The sequence below is a fragment of the Narcine bancroftii genome, chromosome 3 (genome assembly GCF_036971445.1).
Source record: "Narcine bancroftii isolate sNarBan1 chromosome 3, sNarBan1.hap1, whole genome shotgun sequence".
Classification (NCBI taxonomy): Eukaryota; Metazoa; Chordata; class Chondrichthyes; order Torpediniformes; family Narcinidae; genus Narcine; species Narcine bancroftii.
The window spans coordinates 344,939,419-344,959,500 of record NC_091471.1 but is presented as its reverse complement, the minus strand read 5'-3'; the positions used below and the strand labels follow the sequence as shown (position 1 = coordinate 344,959,500).

At 40.7% G+C, this 20,082-nt stretch overlaps 1 long non-coding RNA gene across 10 annotated transcripts in view; it reads right to left on the bottom strand.

Annotated features, from left to right (window-relative positions):
• LOC138759328 (uncharacterized) overlaps positions 1–20,082 on the bottom strand; it is a 189,310-nt gene that overhangs the window by 2,505 nt on the left and 166,723 nt on the right. For 5 of the 10 annotated variants that reach the window (XR_011354733.1, XR_011354734.1, XR_011354737.1 and 2 more), the window contains 2 exons: positions 4,144–4,250; positions 2,595–2,677 (listed from right to left, as the gene is read on the bottom strand). The exons of 3 other annotated variants lie outside the window; for them this stretch is intronic. This is a non-coding gene — a long non-coding RNA (uncharacterized lncRNA). Of the gene's footprint in view, positions 1–2,221; positions 2,267–2,594; positions 2,678–4,143; positions 4,251–20,082 lie in introns of all 10 variants that reach the window. 2 more of the 10 variants (XR_011354735.1, XR_011354736.1) reach the window with 2 other exon arrangements.

Sequence of the window (20,082 nt, the reverse complement as noted above, 5' to 3'; positions counted from 1 at the left end):
TATTAATTCTAAGGGTAACCTTAAAATCTTTACTTTCTGAATTGAGGTAAATACAGTCAAATTGAGGTAAATAGATTTGATTCTAAAACTTAAGTAGATACATTTGCAGGCTGACTGAAGGTAGGAGCTGAGAAGTCCAGAATAATAATATTTTTTAGAAAAATTTCTCCAAATAGGAAAGGACTTAGCCTGCTCAAAAATAAAGGATGAGAAGTACTGAACAGAAAGGACTTTGTCCAAAAACAAAGTAGGGATAAGCTAAGTTCTGATGACACAACAAATGACAACAGGTCAAAAATACCATTGAAAATAACTTGCACTTTCCTGAATCATGTGGGATTCAAACAAATTTACAGAATACTTGGAGGGTGTGTCTATGAAATATAGGCAAGATAGTTTTCCAAAACATAAATGAAGAATCCAACCGGATTCATGATGCTTTGCACCATCTAATAACACAAGCAATTAATTAGAGTCCTTATAGTAAAGAATCTTACAGAGAATAATGATTTTAATGCAATATACTTTCATGCTATATTTGAGAATGATTTGGTTAAATATGGAAATAAGGCCTTAAATTTAAACAGTGACTGAGGTTTGAGGAGTAGGTTGATGAGGCAGATTTGAAAAATGAGTTTAGTGACATGAAGGTAGACAAGAAATGAATATTATTTATAATAAGAACTTTTCCAGCATGTAAAAAGGGGATCTGCAAAATTAAATATGGGCTGCATATACAAAGATAAAAGATAAAATTAATTGAAGATAAAAATTAATTGAAGAATAAAGAAATGGCAGATCAGTTAAACAAATATTTATTGTCTGTCTTCACAGAAATAAGTTCTCAGGATTCAACTGTTTACAACCTATTCAATGACTTAGCTGAAAGGCAGATAACAATATATCCATTTTACTGATAAGCCAAAACCAGATGAGGTGGCAGGAAGATAGATCATGGTCTGAATTAGACCACTTTGGCACAGATGCTTTTTATTATCTTCATGTGACCAAAATCTGCAGTGGGGTTGATACATAAATTTAGCTTTAGACTCTTTTCAGAACGTACGGGGGCTGTAGGTTAATTGAGGTATTCGGGTGGCTCGGGTTCATGGGCCGGAAGGACCTGTTACTATGTCTAAATTTTTCAAATTAATTTCAGCATCAAAAGTGCATGGGACATTGTAGAGATGAACATTTGACCTTCATGGTCTTGACGTCGATATTTTATTTTAATTAGTTGAGTGGCAGTTGGACAAGGAAGGCATTCACCAAACTTCATAATGTATAAAATTACCTCATAATACTTAACCTGATATTGAATGAAATAACACATTTTAAGTTTGCTAAAGATTAACAGCATCAGAGAATTGTCCATAAGAAATTAATCTGAACACATCCTGATGAAATAATATCAGAACAAACAATCCAAGCTGGAGAGTAAAATGTGGCCATTGAAAGACTTTTGGAGTCATTGATCTGAAGGTAAAGAGACTATGCCCAAAGATAAACACATGAAAAAGAAACCATTGTCATCGCTCCCTATGGCTCTGTTATTCCACAGCCTATACATTCAGAAAGGACTTTTTAAATCACCTAAATGTTGCTTGCATTGATATTGCACCGGAGATCCTATTAGAGAAAGACTGAAATCTAAATGAAAAGAGGAACTCATTTAGCTCATTTGAAACATAAGAATAAAGTGTGCAGAAAATGATCTGTCATTTTTAAATGGACTGGAATAGCTACCCTAATAGAAATACGATTCTGGGTCACAAACTGAGCCTTAATGACGAAATCAAGTACAGGTATTCCTCGCTTTTCAAAAGTTCACTTTATTCCACCTTGCTTTTATGAAAGATCTATATTAGTACATCTTTTCACTTTTACGAAGAAAAGAGCAAGCGTTCTGCATTTGTTTTGCAGCGAGCGGTAATTGCTTCTTTGCTTTACACTATTTCGGCTTACGAAAGGTTTTGTAGAAACGCTCTACTTTCGGATAGCAGGGAAATACCTGAAATAAAAATTCAGGAGGTGAAGTAATTTGAGAAAGTAGAGGTTGGATCATAGTTTTCCATGGCAACAGCAAGTCAGATGCTTGGGAATAAGCTGCGCATAAAATAATGAATTTGGCTCGTAGAATTTGTGCTCTATAACTTTATGGAGATCTTAAATGGTTGTGAGTAAGGAAAAAGCCCTGCATGTTTTTATTTTGTGTTCTAACCTTGAACTAATTTTTGATGTAAGCCTGAATTCTTCATCGTTCTGACTGGAAAACAAATACAATTGAACTAATGAGTGGTGAAGGTTACAGTACATTACAAAATACAGTTTCCATCATTACTGATTCACAAGAGGTTAGATCAAAGACTGATACTGATCCTTTATGTTACTGCTCCCCAACAGAAGAAATATATTATGGATTAAAAAAATGAAGTTCCATTCCATTAAACAGAAGGGAATATTGAAGTTTAAATTTTTGATAACACTTTTTATAAAGATATCATTATTTTGGAATTTTTAAAAAAAGATTGTACATTGAAGTATAATATTTCTCGTCAATTTTTAAACTCCAATCTAATTTTATGACCACCCACCTTTGTGCAATAGGCTGGGGACCTTGTGAGATCATTTATTCTTTCAGATCACCTTTTCATGCAGCTCCTATCTTGTTGGGGTCCTGATGTTTGTTTGATCAGTTTTGACAAGAGCGAAGTTGCAATTAATGAGAAAAGTTAAAACAATGGTCAACTATAGATGATTAAAGGGAGAAAAAAAAACTACATTTATATAGTCTGTTCTGCCTCACAGGAATAGTTCAAAGTAATTCACATGCAATGAGCTACTTTGAACATAACTTGCAAGCAAATCCAAAAACTATCTTGTACACAGTAACATCCACCAACTGGAATATGAGAACTGATTATTTAGTTCTGTTTCTGCCCACTGGTTGAAATCAGAATGTTTCTCTAGTTAGTGAAAGACTTCTCCACTTATGAAAAATCCTGGGATTTTCAATTTGCACTGGATCCATAAGATGTCATTAAGAGACAAATCTGAAAGCCTAATATTTCTTCAGTACTTCATTAGTTTGCCAATTTAGTTTAGCCCTGGGTACAGTTTAAACCCATTAACTTCTACTGTGTTCTGTGATCCATTTGAATGTTAAAATGGAGTCATGCCTCTGTGTTCTGTTCTTTCTCTAAAGTCAGTCAAATGGTGAAGCTATCTTAATACTCTATAGCAACTCAACATAAATTTGTAAGTCTCTCCAAACATTCAAATATGCAAACTATCAAGTGAATTAAAATCATTCATTGGCAATAAAGAGGGACAACTTATGAAAAGATAAAGATCACACAACTTGGTGTCATAATCCCCTTTGTTTAGACTCAATGGGTGTTGATCAACAGTGAATTTCCTACATAATCCACATGTGCACATTCGGAATATTCTATAAAATTCTTTCAAGGGATGTGGGCTTCGCAGTCTGAGCCAGCATTTAATTGCCCATCTCTAATTGCCATCTCATGGGCGGCATGGCTGGAGTAGCGGTTAGCGCAACACCTTTACAGCGCCAGTGATTGGGACCAGAGTTTGAATCCTGCACTGTGTGTAAGCAGTTTGCATGTTCTCCCTTTGTCTTCATGGGTTTTCTCCAGGAGCTCTAGTTTCCTCCCACCATTCAAAATGTACAGAGGGTGTAGGTTAATGGGGTGTAAATTAGGCGGCACGGATTCATATGCCTAAATGGCCTGTTACCGAGCTCTATGTCTAAACTAAACTAACCGCCTTCTTGAATGTCTGCAGTTGCTGAGGTGTGGGTATATCCATAATGTTGTTATCAAGAGGGGTAGGGGTGGGGAAGGGGACGATGTCAGAATTTTGACCCAACAATGGTGGAGGAAGAGCAATAAATTTCCATGTTAAGATGGTGTGTGGTTTTGAGGGCAATATCCAGGTTGTATTGTTCCCATGGCTTTGCTGCCCTATTCAGGGATCGCGAGTTCGTTCCTCATTGGGGCTTCATTTCTGTGAGGGGCGCTGGACAAAATGGCGATGCTCTGTCTTCCTTATGGTAGACAAAGTTAACGTATGTTACATTCTAAATGCAGTATAATGTGACAATAATGGAACCTTTACTACCTTTTTCTTTCTTGCTGATAAAGGTCGTGGGTTTGGAAGGTGCCCCCAATGGAGTCTTGTTCTGTGTCGATGTTAGTGTCATCTTCCCCAGGGGATCACGGGTTCGTCTGATGGTGAAAATCATGTTTTAATTTGAAGTGAAATACTAATAGAGGCAGTAGTAATGAATGTTTCTCACAAATTCTTTTGCCACGTTTAGCTAAGATTCCTTGATGTCATACTCAATCAAATGCTGCCTTGATGTCAAGGGCAAATAGTCTGACTTCACCTCAGGAGTTCGGTTTTTCTGTTTGTTGGGACCATGGCTGTAATGAGGTCAATTTTGGCTCGAACCAAAGTGAGTTTCTGTGATTAGGTTTATACTAACTCAGTGCTGTTTGACAGCAGCATTAATTATCCCTTCTTCCATTATTGTGCTAGTCAACTAATGAGTCACTAATTGACTAATTGTTTCTTCCAGAAAGGACATACCTGGGCAAGTCGTCACATTGTCAGGTAGATGCCTGTGTGTTAGCTGTTTGAAAACAGGTTGACCAAAGTCGAGTTCTAAGCACAAGTCTTCAGTACTGATGCCAGAATGTTGTCAGGTCCCATAGACTTTGCTGTATCCAATGCCTTAAGCCATTCCTTGATACCACATGGAGTGAATTGAATTGGCTGAAGATTGGAATCTATCTGCTGGGGTCCACAGGAGGAGGCTGAGATGAATTATCCACTAGGCACGTCCAGCTGACGATTCATGGTCACACACTGGGAATGACAGCAGAGAACATCATGTCTTGTCAATCCAGATATCTGCAGAGAAGGCAGAACGCGGCATCTATCGACGTGCATCCATGATTTGTTGCCGATCCTACTGAAACAAACCTCAACGAAACAGCTGATGTGTGTCGAGGGCTCTCAGATCCCCACAGCTCAGGTTCAGGGAAAACCAGCTCCAAATTTACTGAAAGAACCTTCATTTATTAGCTGCTTTGGAAAATGCTGCTCAGAGCAAGATAAGTATTAGTAGTATGGTAATTTATTTATAGAGTGCATTTAACACAATGCCCATTGATCCAAAGTGCTGAACATACAATTAGGAATAAATTGATTACTATCTAAACAATGACAGGCAACCAAGATACACCAGCATAGCCATCTTTTTACATAGACTATCCAACTTACAACATTAATTATTTAAACGCTAACTCGTTCCTCCCGATCGCAGCAATGAACAGCTTCCCAATTTCAAATGAACAACAGTGCTACAAACACCAGACTTCAAAGAACAAGCAGTGGACACATATAAGGCAGTCACAATTCTGTTAGGATGTTACAAAAAGTCCAACCTCAGCCACCTTAGGGCTGGTTTACCGGCATCGGTAGGACTTAGATATTAAAGTTTGCCAGCTTCAAAAGGGAAACTACCAACCAAGTCAGTTTCTTGAGACAGAAGAGCAACTGTTCAAAGCCCCCCCCCACCCCCCCCGACCTTGGATGATCCGAACACCTTGAGGCCTCACACCTCAGGTTGGCATTGACCACGAACAACACATCTTTCCAGATTTCCCGGGGCTAATGATGCTCACCACTCCAGTCACATCAGGACATCACCTTGGTCTCTGCTAAGTTGCACCATTTCCATGACCATTGAAGGAGGCACCACTGGAAGGCTGAGGCTGAGGCCACATCGCCACGCTACCCCACAGCTTGGTCTCTTCAGTAGGCCTCACTCAATGACCGTCATGCTGCAAACCTGTGGCTTCATCTCAACAACCTGCTCATTGTTTGGTAACCCAGGTTGCAGTTCCAGACTCACTGCAATTCACCAAAAACTCTTGTCAAATCCAAGTTTGTGCATGGCATATCTACTTGTTAGTTACAGCAGACCCGGGATCCAGAATGGCCTGCTGCTATGCGACTGCATCCACACTGCCATCTTGCAATAAGCTTTCTCTTTCTTTTCAAAAACCCTGTGGGAGTTTTAGTCCAATAAATTGATTCTTCTTGCATGAGGAAGTGATGGTCTTTGTCGAAATTACATTTCAATTCCCAGACATTCCACTCAAAGCACGGTGAGAAGAATGAGGAGAGGTCAAATTCAGGTTGAAGTTCAAGTTCACGCTTTCCAGTACAACCAAACAAAACAACATTCTCAGGTCAACGGTGCAAAAACAATGTAAACACACATGCAGACATACTATACATACTGTATACACAGAAACATTAAACCTATATACATGTCTTATATATATTACAAATAAATATTATTAATAAATAGAAGAGTCACAGGGAGTTGTTTTCACAGTTCAGCAGTCATTTAGCTCACTGCTCGTGGGAAGAAGCTGTTCCTCAGCCATGTGGTTTTGAATTTATTTCTTAATGGGAGTAGTTGGAAAGATGGTTGGGATCCTTTCAGATTTTGCAAATCCTCTTTAAAAAATGATCCCGGTAAATCAGACCTCAATGATCCTCTCTGCCACTTTTGTGGTCCGGTGGATTGGCCTCTGATCCAATGCTTCACAGCAACTGTACCACACTATGATAGCAGGTGGCCTGGATGCTCTTGATAGAGCGCTAGTAAAAAGTTGACAGAATTGTAGCTGGCCGTCTTGCCTGCCTCTGTTTTATCAGGATATGCACTTTCCTGACAAGTGAGGAGATGTTTTGTGTCAGGGCAGGTCACTTCTTAAGTGGACTCTGAGGAACTTGGTGCTCTCCACTCTCTCCGCTACTGACCTATTATTGTGTAGTAGAGGGTGGTCGTCTCTGGTCCTCCTGTAGATCACAATCATCTCCTCAGTCTCCTCCACATTGAGACTCAGGTTGTTATGCTTGCACTATTTCATGGGACTTTCTATTTCTTCTCTGCATTGTGATTCATTATTGTCGCTGACGAGGCCAACTACTGTCATGTCATCTGCAAATTGAAGACTCTGTTAGAATTGGATCTGGTGATGCAGTCATGCTTATGCACGTGGCCTGTTCTTCAGGGCGAGGCAGATTTTTCTTTGGTGACAACTTGTTCTTCTCGTCAAACCGTACGTAGAAGATATTCTGTCTGTCCGGAGGGAGGCATCATTATCGATGACTCACAAGTATATCTTGTGATCTGTTATTGTTTTCATACCTTTCTGAATGCACTGCACAGCTGACTGTGCATACCCATGCTTGGACAGTTCCAGTCCATGGTCTCAAAGTAGTCCAGTAATGCTAATGTGCTCCCCTTCCCCTACAGCCCTCCCCACCCCAGGCCACGTCCTGATCTTCCTGTGAACTTACTTTGTCTGTGTGCTAGGGTTAAGAGAATAGATATGTGGTCCGAGTATCCAAAGTTGGGTCAATGATCAGCCTTGTACGCACCAAGGATGTGGGTGTACACTTGATCAAGGCCTTTTGGATTGCACAGGAGAGTTCAGCCCTGGTTGATCTTAGTTCCAACTTGTGTCCTGACCTGAAAGTTGAGCCCTGTGAAGTACCCATAACTCTGCATCCAGCCAAGTTTTTGGTGAGCCCTGGTTGTGACATATTTGATCTCAGTATCAGCCTCAATGCTGATATAGCCTGTCATTGAGCTTGTGTGCTCCTCAATGTTTATGTAGCTGTTGTAGGTGTCCACCTCCTTGAAACAGTTCCAGTCCATGGTCTCAAAATAGTCCTGTAATGCTAATGTGCTCCCCTTCCCCTACAGCCCTCCCCACCCCAGGCCACGTCCTGATCTTCCTGTGAACCTACTTTGTCTGTGTGCTAGGGTTAAGAGAATAGATATGTGGTCCGAGTATCCAAGGTTGGGTCCATGATCACCCTTGTATGCACCACGGATGTGGGTGTACACTTGATCAAGGGTGTTGTCTCCTCTCAGCATCGACACCAGAACAAATGTTGGGGGGGGGCATTAGCATGTTAGAGGGAGGCATGGTGCAAAGCTCATAAACTCGCTCAACATGGGGTGGGCCTGTTGTTACCATCATCCTCCCCTCTCCGATGTAGGAGCCAAGAACACTGCTTTTATGCTAGTGATGCGGCCTGGGGTGGGTCAGGTGGCGAGCCATAGCCACGACCGTGTGGAAGGGTATAGCAACTCACTTGGGGGGGGGGAATGCCCGCGGATACCCCTCTTTGGTGCCGACCCTGTCTTCTCAGGTGGTGAGGTGGACATGTTGTTTAAATCATGGCAGAACAGTTTTCAGGTTGGCCTGGTTGAAGTTCCCAGCTACAATTATGGCAATCATCAGGGTGGAATATCTGGGCTTCACAGATAGCACCATGAACTCTTTCATTGTTTCACTCTAATTGACTGAAGGTGGAATGTAAACTGCAGTAATCACTACAGCCAAGAATTCCCTGGGCAGGTAGAAGGCCTGGATTTTACCATCCGCTACTCTATCTCTGCTGAGCAGAAGGTCTTTTCAACAGAGATATTTGTGCACCCATTTTCATTGATGTAAATGCATAGACCACCCTCACCCCCCCCCCACCTCGAGTTTTGCCAGAACCATGTCAGTGTCTCTGTCTGCCCTGAAGGAGGTAAGGCCATCAAGCTGGATCGCTGTAATCACCAGAGTACAGTAGGCCCTGCAGTTCTCTCTGGTTCAGATGCAGCCTCATGTAATCTATTTTCTTCTCCAGTGATCTTACATTTGTGAGTAAGATTGTTGGGAGTGTGAGTCTGAAGGGGATAATTCTTAGTCTAACTCCAATGCCAGTTTGCCTTGCTTCTGTCTTCTTGGACAACATTTCTGATGGCTTCCCTCACATCTCCAATGACCTCCCTTGCATCGTCCGCAATCCAGATTTCAAATTTATTGCCAGAGTACATAAATGACATCACATACATCGCTGAGAATCTTTTTCCTGCAGTCCAGGGGGAATTACCACTTATTGGAAGTGCAAACAAAATTGTACTCAATGTACACATATAAACAGATATAGAAATGTAAACAAACAGACTGTGCAATACAGAGAGAAAGGAAAACTCAATAAAGTGCACAAGTAAATGAGTCTCTGATTGAGTTTGTTGTTGAGGAGTCTAATGGTGGAGGGTAGCAGCTGTTCCTGAACCTGGTGGTGCAAGTCTTTTGGCACCTAGACTTCTTTCCTGATGGCAGCAGCGAGAACAGCATGTACTTGGTAGTGTAGATCCTTGATGATTGCTGCTGCCCTCCAATGGCGGTGCTCCCTGTAGATGTTCTCGATGGTGGGGTGGGTTTTGCCTGCGATGTCCTGGGCTGTGTCATTACCTTTTGCAGGGCTTTACGCTCAGGGGTATTGGTGTCCCCATACCAGACTGCGATGCACTTTCTACCACTCGTCTGAAGAAAAATGCTCAGACTGGCTCTCCTGCTTCAGCAGATTAAAAACACTCAATATCTGAGCCTCTATTTTGAAATTCCATGTCACGTTTCTAATTTCCTTTAGTGTTTGATGAAGATAATCAAAAATGTAGGTAGTGATGGAGCAGAAGTGGCCCTGCTGCAATCTCATGCATCTCCATTTTTAAAAAAAACCAAGATAAATCAGCCAGAAAAGAGAAGAGGAGGTGGACACTCATTCCACAAAGATTGTTCAGGAAGCAACTCTGCAAGAAGGCTTCAATGAGCAACCGTGCATTCCACTAAGGCAATGTATTCAGCAGCTGCAATTGTATAAACCAGGGAGATCAGAAGTCTACTGCCATTGACAGTGAAGTTTCTGGTGGTCATCCATTCAGCCTGCTCCAGATCCCTTTGAGAATGATGCAGAACATGACAGCAACATTTCACAGCTGACTCTGCCCCATCGGCTCAGAGTTGTCACAGATACTCTCTGCTGCAGGAAGGCAGAACTCACCTCTTTCACCTCTGGATGAAAACAGCACAGAGCAAAGGCTGTACCTCACCAATGTTTAATGCTGCCATTGGCTGTTCTTTAATTTTTTTTCAAATTTAGCAAATCAAAATTAAAGGTTCTGTTACCTCATCTGTAACTGAGAGTATATACATTCCTCAAATTATAACGACAGTGCAACAGTCTTAATCAGAGGGTCCAGACTTTGTGGAGCTTGATGGCACAGGTGGCCATGGAAGCGAGGTTGTTGGGTGTATTTAAAGCAGAGATTGGCAGGTACTTGATTAGTCGGGGCATCAAGGGTTATGGGGAGAAGGCCAGGGAGTGGGGATGAATGGGAGGAAGGTGGTCAGGATTTGATGGGCCAATGGGCCTACTTCTGCTCCTATATCGTTTGATTGTGTGATGGTCTCAGAGTAGTTCTTCAGCATAAAAAAAACAGGAATATATTAACTGGGAGCAAGTTATAAATAGATGGAGTGGTTAGGTGGGATGAATGTTTGAGATTTTTGATTTGAGGCCTTGACTATTTTAATTCCCATCCCTCATTTACTTTGTGCTCTGTTTGGTGAAGCGGGAAGGAAGGAAATGACTGACTAAATTCACGTGGCTAGACACCACCTACGAATACCATGGTGGGTCACTGGGTGAGGGTGCCAGAGCTGTTTCACAAATGGTAGAGCCTCAGTGTGGTCAGAGGGGTAGTGAGGGGATGGTGAGGCAGTGATGGGTGCAAGGAAGGTGCAACATTCTTGTTCTTCCAACTACAGAAAAGTTTTGGGTTTCTTCATCTTCCCTGCCAGATTATACAAAGCTCACTCAGGAAATCCCAGCAAGCTGCGTGTCAAAATAGAGCTGGACTTTCAATTATATCACGGGACCTTATTAAGATTTTCTTCACTCAAGTCCCTCTGTTGAGTATAAAGAGACTTTATTTAAATAATGGCGGATGGATTTGAGCCGGCAATTGATGAAACTTTGTACAGCGTTTTAATTGCATGCTGTTATGAATTGGTGTCTAAAAGGTGGAAGGCGATAGAGGTTCAAATAAGAACTGGGGAAGCAAAATATTTGGAAAAAACCATTCAGCTATCAAAAGCAAAACACATACTGCTCAGAAACAAGGAAATGGTTTTCACAGACTGTAGACAGGTGGGTTTTTAGGTGCACAGTACAAGCAGAATATCTTCCAATAATCCAGATTCAGTTTCCTTTGAACGTATTTAAACAGAGGAATGTCTTTGTGCGAAGAAATGACAAACCTAATATCCTGGAAATGGGCCTTGAATGTATGACTGCAGCTGAGTTCTAAACTGATGGAAGTTGGAGCTTGGCCAATTAGAAAATTATATATTAAAAATATCTTAATCCACTGAATTCAGATAACAATGGAAGAACATTATTATTACTGTTTATATTACTTGTCCAGTTCCAAAAATTGTCAGGTAGATTATTGTGTATGATTACAGTTGTACAATTCATCACTAACAATGCTGTGTAAACTTTCTAGTTTACATCTGATTATGGCTGTTGTCTAGCTAGACAGCAACAAAAAAGTGACCAGAGGGAAGTCATGCAGAAACCAATGTGGATTGCCAAGGGTAGTTGAGACAACAGGCTTTAAATTGTTGCTTTGATTTAGATCATTTTAATTAATAATAATTTCATTCAGGGAGTGAATAACTGCACCATATGGATTTCAAATGCGCACTTCCATTAATTTCAACCAAGATCAAATAAATACTCCATCCTGAAACACTAAAAATCAGAAAAAAAACAGTTAAAATTGTGTGATTGGCACAATTACATTCAACCAATTAGCTCCATGCTCAGTCTTGAACCCTGCTCTCCCTGGAAGTTGCCAATGTAATCAGACTTGGCAGGATGTTAGTTGGATGGGAGGCAACCTGGGACTACCAAGTCTATGGCCAAGTCCAAGGGTGGGAGACTTGATGAATGGAATTTCATGCTCCCTTTAACACATGAGTTCCCACATGTGCTCTCTTTGATTCACTGAAACCTAGTTCCTGGGTTTGCTTTGAGTCGCCAGGGATCTGGTTCCTGCATTCCCTTTGATGCTGACTTTTTTTCCTTGAATACTCACCAGTACCCCACTTCTCAAAGTCCCTTTAAAACAGCTGTTCGCAACTTTTTTCTTTCCACTCACATCCCACTTTAAGTAATCCCTGTGCTATCGGTGCTCTGGGATTGCTTATGGTGGGATGTGAGTGGGAAGGGAAGGTTGAGAATCACTGCTCTAGACCCAATTGTTACTGAAATATTTTACTTGAGAAAAATTGTCATTGGTCCATTTCCTTTGGAGGTATGAAACCGTACACATAACGAGTCAATTAGGTACAATTAAAACAGTGGTTTTCAAACTTTTCCTTTCCATCCACATACCACCTTAAGCAATCCCTTACTAATCACAGAGCATCGATGGCGTAGGGAATATCTGAAGTGGTATGTGAGTGGAAAGAAAAAGATTGAGAGCTACTTCTTTAAACTCATCAGGGTTCTCTTTCCTGTGCTTCATTAAACTTAATGGGTTCACTATAGAATATTTTATACAATTGGGTAACATTAAAAGAGTGAATTAAATGTGCACTGATGTATTTAGAGGGAACAACATCCAATAATTCAAAAATCTGCCAGACTGGGATCAAAATAAAACATTCAGGCCTCTTGCACAGAAATTGATTTTTTTTTGCAGGAGTTCATTATGAATCCATATCTTAAATCCAAGCTTGCCTTGGCTTCATATCCTATTATACAGTATGTGTCCAGCAGAAATAAATTGATGGCAGATTTAACATTATTGATCAGACTGACCTCCTTTACTTCCTTTGTAAAAGTGTTGCACTTTTTTACCATCTCTTGCAAGAGGTTTCCCAGCTTCACTTCTGAATAGTCTGACTGATTTTCAGACTGCCATTCTTGTCTAACACTTCCCATAACAGTTTCAAAATCCAAAACATTTAAATCAAATCGCCCCTTACTTTTCCATGTACCAGCAACAATTTTATGCACCCTTGCCTCGTGATAATCTATTTAAACCTTGGGAAACCATTGAATTCAAGGTTCATTTTAAAGGTGTCGAATCCTAAACCACACTCCTTTTTCCAAATGCTTTCTACACATGTTGCAACACCTCCTCCACTCTACGTTCCAGCTATCCATTCCACCAGCCCTTTAGATTTACTTGAACTTGAACACTCTATTTTAGTTTCTTTCTTTTGAATTTATATTTTCCCCAATTTTTCATAATTTAAATAATAACTTGACTTGGTTCTTTCCATGGCCTCATTTTGGGTAATTCATTTCACCAGAAAAAAAGATTAAATATTGCTGAAAATCCTCTGCCAGATGCCACAATACCACAACTGAAAATTTGGAAGTGATAGAAGATACTTTTGAAGTATTGAGTGAACCTTTATCTTATCAAAATTGAGATTTTCTTTTATCTTTGACAGAATAAATTAGACAATTGACCAGCATGCACCTCTCCATCTCAATGGAGTCGAGGCAAGTGGGACGCTCAAGTGCTTAACTGCAATGGAAAAGCAATTCTACCTTCATAAAAATCAATCATTTGGATTTTTAACTCCATTACCTGAAGGTTTGGATCTACCATTTCGAGGAGCTATTTAGTTGGATTAACTGTCCATTTAAATGGCTCCTTGAAATCCCCACCAATGTTTCATGTCTATCATCTCAATTAGCTCACAGAGACATGTTACATAAAATAATTGTGTGAAAGCCTCCACTGAATGTGTCTGCAAATAAATGGTTTTGATACTAAAATATTATATTTTTGATAAAACCAAATGAAACCTGTTCATAAAATGTTCACTTTAAACATTCATTTTTAAGGAGAAATTTCAAAGGGCATCATTCAAAGATGCCCAAGCATTTTTTTTAATATGAATAGCTGTCTAAAATAGAAGTGAAATCCCTGAAAACACTTGTAATATTATGCTAAAAGTTGTACATACGTTCAGGAGTGAGCATAAAAGATAAATATTTTATTCGTTACTCAATTGGAAATCTGTTATTAAACTGATAGGTCAAAAACAATGATTGAGGAAGCATTTTGAAAGGGATGTGGTTGGCTCCATCTAAGTTCAATGCTTCCTTGAAATTAGAGCTGAAAATTAGTGATTCTGGCTCCTTCTATGACAGTTTGCAAATGTTAACACTGCCAAAGACCTAATATAAAGCAAGTAGTTGGAGTTATCCATTCAGAGTTGCCTTTTGCTCTGTGTGAGGTAGCTCAAGCCTCAGACTTGCATGAAGATTTTGATATAACAGTTACATTTTTTAAACATAAAATACAACTCAAGGTGTATGTATTGACCTCAGACATAGCCAATCACGATGAAACATCTTGTTAACTGGTCTTCTGAGAAAGAGATTATCTTCTGCAATTTCTACCAGCATCTATCCATTCTAGAAGATAAGGAGTTCCAGGTAATTTTATTTCCAAAAACCTTGCAGCTTATGACCATAATGTGTTTGATCAAAGTGTTGTATTCAAGATAACTGTAAATTAGTTCTGTTGCTCACCTTTTCAATGAAGTCACAGTCAAAAAAATTTTACAGCATGGAACAGGCTCTTTGGTCCAACATGTCCATGCCATTCATGTTGTCCTATTTACCTGTACTTTGCCTATACCCGTCCAAATCTTTCCTATCTATTGGAAACAGGTAGAAGTGACTTTAAAGCCTAGAGATCACATGACCAGCTTGCATCCCAAAACATTGGCCAAAATCATACAGCAGAAACAACTATTTTTGAGTCAAAGAAGTATATAGCATGGAACAGGCCTTTCAGCCCAACTCATTCATGTCAATCAAGTTGGCATTGCTGGCCAGTCCCATTTGCCTGCATTTGGTCCACATATATAACAATATAACAATTGCAGCACGGAAACAGGCCAACTTGGCCCTTCTAGTCCACACTGATCCAAGTACCTTCCTCTAATCCCACTTACCAGCACTCTGTCCATATCCCTCCATCCCCCTCCCATCCATATACATCCAACTCTTTCTTAAATGACAAAATTGACCCTGCCTCCACCACCTTTACTGGAAGCCCATTCCACACAGTAACCACTCTGAGTAAAGAAGTTCCCCCTCATGTTACTCCTAAACCTTTGCCCGTCAACTCTCAACCCATGACCTCTTGTATCCATCTCTCCTACTCTCAATGGGAAGCCTTTCCACATCAGCTCTATCTATCCCTCTCATTATCTTAAACACCTCTATCAACCCAAGTGCTTTATTTCCCTACATCTGTTCAAATATCTTTTGAACATCAAAATTGTTCCAGTTTCTATAGTTTCCTACAGCAACTCAGTACAGATATGGACCACAGTCTGAGTGAAAAAAATTGCTGTTCAGGTCTCTCTTAAATCTCTCATCTCTCACCTTAAACCTATGACTTCTAAATCTAGAATTGACTACCCCGGGAAACAAACTGTGACCATTCACAATCTATGGCCATCATGATTTTATTGAGCTCTACAAGGTCACCCCTCGGTCTGCCAAGTTTCAGGGTATAAAGACCTAGCTGTTACATAGCCAGATATCATTTCCTGTTATGTCTGAAGCCACATCCAGCTGTCCATCAACACTGAGGCACTGCCCAGCCTCTCCAGCCTGCCAATTAGGTGTGAGCTTACCAGCCATAGCACACACTCCCATTGGTCAGTTCCCTACCTCACAGCTGCTGCTGAGCAGGACAGGTTATAAAACTGCAGCACCTCAGTTTTATTTTCTCTTTGCCATGTGGTTGCAAGTAAAGGAGTAGCAATCCCTTAAGCTAACCAGAGTATTGCTGTAGACACAACCGATACTGACATTGTAGCTGTGCCCCCAATTATCAGGGGTACGGTACCTGTAGGTAGCCCACGTGTAGGATACTCTCCATAGTCAGAATCCCCCTTTCCCTACAGGCATATTCTGGGGTTGGAAACCAGTTGCATTCCCCCTCCTGGAACTGCTTCTGATTGCATTCTGCTCCTTGGTTTAGCGACCTCCTGTCGCTTTTGCTGGTGTACAGCAAGTAAAGGCAACAAGGAGCAAATGAGGTGTTAGAAGAATATAGAAAATGTAAGAAAATACTTAAGAAGGAAATCAGGAAGGCAAAAATAAGATACAAGGTTGCTTTGACAGATAATGTGAAGGTAAGGATTTCCTCAACTATGTTAAGAGTAAAAGGATAGTAAGGAATAAAATTGGTCCCCTAGATGATCAGAGTGGGATCAGAGTCCATGTGTGGAGCCAAACGAGATGGGGAAGATCTTAAACAGTTTTTTTTTGCATCAGTATTTACTCAGGGAACTAGCCTAGTGTAAGAGAAGGAAGGGAAACAAGACTGTAATGGCATGGACCATACAGAGATTAAAGAGCAGGAGGTGCTTGCTGCCTTATAGCGAATAAAGGTAGATAAATTCCCCCAGGCCTGACATGATATTCTCTCGGACCTTGAGGGAGACTAGAATAGAAATTGGAAGGGCTCTGGCAGAAATATTTAAAATCCCCTTAGACATGGGTGAGGTGCTGAAGGATTGGAAGGTAGCTCCTGTTGTTCTGTTGTTTTAAAAAATGCTCCAGGAATAAACCAGGAAATTACATGCTGGTGATTCTGACATCAGTAGTAGGTAAATTATTGGAGGGTGTTCTGAGAGATCAGATATACAAGTATTTGGACAGCCAAGGGTTAAGGAGAGTCAGCATGGCTTTGTACGTGGTAGGTTGTATTTAATAAATCTTATAGAGATTTTCAAGGAAGTTACCAAGAAAGTAGATGAAAGAAAGGCTGTGAATGTTGTCTACGTGGACTTTAGTAAGGCATTTGACAAAGTCCCACATGGGAGGTTTATTCAGAAATTTCAGACTCTAGGTATCCATGGAGAGGTTGTAAACTGGATTTGAAATTGGCTGAATGGGAGAAGACAGAGTGTGGTGGTGGAGGATAATGGCTGCTCAGGCTGGAGGCCTATGATTAGTGGTCTGCCTCAGGGATCAATGGTCCCAGTACTGTAGTTTGTTCTTTATATCAATGACCTGGATAATAATGTGGGAAATTGGATCAGCAAGTTTGCTGATGACCCTAAGATTGGAGGCTTGTGGATAGCAAAGGAAGGATTTCAAAGCTTGCAGAGGAATCTGGACCAACTGGAAAAATGAGCCAGAAAATGGAAAATGCAATTTAATGCAGACAAGTGTGAGATGTTGCATTATGAAAGGACAAACTAAGGTAGGACATACACAGTAAATGGTATGGCACCGACAAATATGGAGGAACAAAGAGATCTGAGAATACAGATACATAATTCCCTGAAAGTGGCATCACAGGTAGACAGGGTTGTAAAGAAATCTTTTGGCATCTTGGCATTGAACTATTGAGTATAGGAGCTGGGATGTTATGGTGAGGATGTATAAGACATTGGTGAGGCCACATTTTGGGTATTGTGTGCAGTTCTGGTCACCTAACTATGGGAAGGATATCAGTAAGATTGAAAGAGTGTAGAAAAGATTTACTAGGATGTTGCAGAGTCTTCAGGAGTTGAGTTACAGGGAAAGATTAAACAGATTAGGACTTTATTCATTGGAGCGTAGAAGAATGAGGTTACAAAATTATGAGGGGTATAGACAGAGTAAATGCGAGTAGGCTCTTTCCACTTAGATTAGGAGAGATAAATATGAGAGGTCATGACTTTAAGTGGAAGGGGAAAGATTTAGGGGGAACATCTTCACTCAGAAAGTAGTGGGAGTTTGGATCGAGCTGCCATCTGACACCATAAATGCAGACTCACTCTTAAGTTTTAAGAATAAAATGGATAGATGAGTGGATGGGAGCGGTCTGGAGGGTTATGTAATGGGTACAGGTCAGTGGGAGTAGAAGAATTATGCTTCACCCCAGAATAGAAGGGCCAAATGGCCTGTTTTTTGTGCTGTAGTGTTCTTTGATTTAATGGTTCTAACGGAATATGAATCCAATTAAGCTTCAATTCTGCATAAAGTCTAAAATTCAAAGGGAAAATTGCAAACCTTTCTCATCTCCAAACTTTACTCCAAATATTTTGTCAAATGATGGAAGGAAATTTCGAGCCTCTGTATCTTGTGAATCAGATCTCTGAACTCCTATGTGCCTCTAAAAACTGAACTACCTTTGGTGACATTCCAAGGTACAAGAAAATTACCACCAAATCTGTCTCCCAAAACTTCAAAATTGCCTGGTCAAATGAAGAGAATCAAGAGAAACACATTGAAGAACTTCAGAGACTGAATCTGGATTCCAACCCGAAACATTGATGACCATTTCTCTCCATGGACGCTGCTTGACCAGCTGATCCCCTCCAGCTTCTCATTGATTGCTGAAGAGACTCAATACCAGTTTTCTCTCGCATGTCAATATCTCCAGTACTGATGCCCTAGTAACACAGCGTGCTATTAAACTAGAAAGTCTGAAGATGATGTGATGATAGTTTGCACAAAATTGCTGGAGGAACTCAAAAAGTCACTCAGCACTCTTTATGTAGCAAAGCTAAAGATACATAACCAATGTTTTGGGCCTAAGCCCTTCATCAAGGTAGCAAAATGCAGGCAAGTGCTAAATAAAATGTTGGTGGAAGGGTAAATTGAGGAGCACAGGATGACGTCAAAAGTGGATATGGGAGGGAGGGCATGAGAAAAAAGCTGAGAAGTGAGAAGGGGAAGGGATAGCTCTCCAAATGGAAAGGAAAAGGGATGGAGAGCTGGAGGAAAGGAGATAGAAGGATGAGAAGAGAGGGAGACAGGAGAGGGTCCTATTGGAATCCAGAGAAGTCGATGTTAATGCCATCCAATTAGACTGCCCATACAGAATATGAGGTGTTGGTATTCCATATTATGGGTGGCCTTGGTTTTGCCGTGCATGAGGCCATGGAAAGATATATCGGTGAGGGAGTGGGGCACGGAATTGAAATAGTTGGCCACAGAGAGATCCGTGTTTTTTCTGCAGACATACCAAAGATGCTCAGCAAAGCGATTTCCCAGTCTGCACGTGACCTTCCAAGTGAAGCGACACTTCACTTGTGAATCCTCAGGCATCATCTACTGAATCTGGTGCTCCTGTTGTCTACATTGGAGAGACTGGGTGGGGGGGGGGGGGGGGGGAGGGGGGCAGACTGGGAAATCTCACCCACCTTTTGGCTTCCACCTGCCCTGTCAGTTCTCACATTGACCTCAGTAGGCACCTCAGAAGGCACAACTGTGGAGCGAAAGTAAGTTGTCGTTAATCCTGAGAGACTGCTGGAGAAGACTGAAACGCTGAACATTTTAAAAAAATCTTGATGGCAAGACTGAAAATTCTGGAAACACTCAGCAAATGGAATTAATGTAGGATTAGTGTCATGGGTTCTGATAGTTGATGCAGATTTGGTGGTCTGAAGAGCCTGTTTCCGTACTGTTTCTCAACAAGCATCATAGGCCCATAGAGAAAGGGTCAAGTGCTGTTTGACCCTACCTGTGCTAAGGATATCATTTTTTTCAGGCAGTCTGGCAAGATATGTAACGTCTAACAGGGTGGTCAAACCACTGGTGTTGTAAGTGCCCAGTAAAATGGATTATTTTCTTACTGAGTTGTTTTGTTATTTGTCATGAGTTTATATTCAAAATGTGATTGTGTCCTTTTCTGCTATTAATTGTATACAGGCTGGTAGAATAAAGAGATTAACACACAAATGCACATGAATTATTAGTGTTCATAACATCTTTATTTTAGAATTAATACTGTCAAACACAGAAAATAAAACTAAATTGAAGTTTTATTAAAATTTATTAAAATAGTATAAACTTTCTCATTAGATTTTTGTTAAATGTATTAATTTTAAAAATTAGACTATAGCATGGTAACAAGCCATTTTGGTTCATGAATCCATGCTACCCAGTTTTATACTCCCTTAAACGACACCCTCAGTATGTTTTGAACAGTGGGAAGAAACCAGAGCCCCCAGAGAAAACCCATGCAGACACAGCGAGAATGTATAACCTCCTTACAAGACAGTGCGGGATTCAAACCCAGGTCCAGTCGCGATCGCTGACGCTGTAAAGGCATTGCACTAACCGCATAAGATATGCCTC